A 745-nucleotide genomic window follows, 5' to 3' on the forward strand; every position below is an offset into this window, starting at 1 on the left:
CAAACCAAAAACATAAATATTAATAAAAAGAATTATAAATGATAATTAAAAGGAAACCAAAAATAAGCATATCTCGACAACGAGGCGAGAGATCCCGCTGTCACACACACCTGTTTAGATCGGATAATTATGTGAGCGTTTTATCAATGCTATAATTAGTGGTATGATAATTACGCGGCACAAATTACCGCTGTTACGCAGATATACTGCCGTTTACCCACGTGTGCTGTTAGTCTTTCCAGATCGATATCGTGATCAGATATACACAACACACCAAAATATACACAAAACATTTTTTTTTACAAGACGCTCTGTGAATTCATATGTGTATCACCAGAAACACGTATATGTTGTAATAAAGAAAAGTACAGAAGGTTATAGATGAAATGCTACAGAAAAAAATATATATCAATAAATCAAAGTATGTGCAAACACGCATTCAAATCCCTTGCTAATTCTAAGAATCTCAATAAATCATATTCAATAGACTGGAGCTAACACACGAGAACCGATTCCTGGAATACATTACTCAGGTGAATAAAAAGGTGCAACGTGACCCTGATTCACGTCATTACGGTGAATATCCATTCATTTTTCATTGTCGCTTCTTGCTTATTCATCACCCACCAATATTTGTTTGTTTTCATTCTAGAATTGTGTTTGCAGGGAAAAATTGTTATCACTGTCGTAATTTCTGTTAAATATCTGAATAGGAAATGGTGAGTTGAGTGACTGTTCGCGTCAT

This window comes from Penaeus monodon, chromosome 27, assembly GCF_015228065.2.
Source record: "Penaeus monodon isolate SGIC_2016 chromosome 27, NSTDA_Pmon_1, whole genome shotgun sequence".
Classification (NCBI taxonomy): Eukaryota; Metazoa; Arthropoda; class Malacostraca; order Decapoda; family Penaeidae; genus Penaeus; species Penaeus monodon.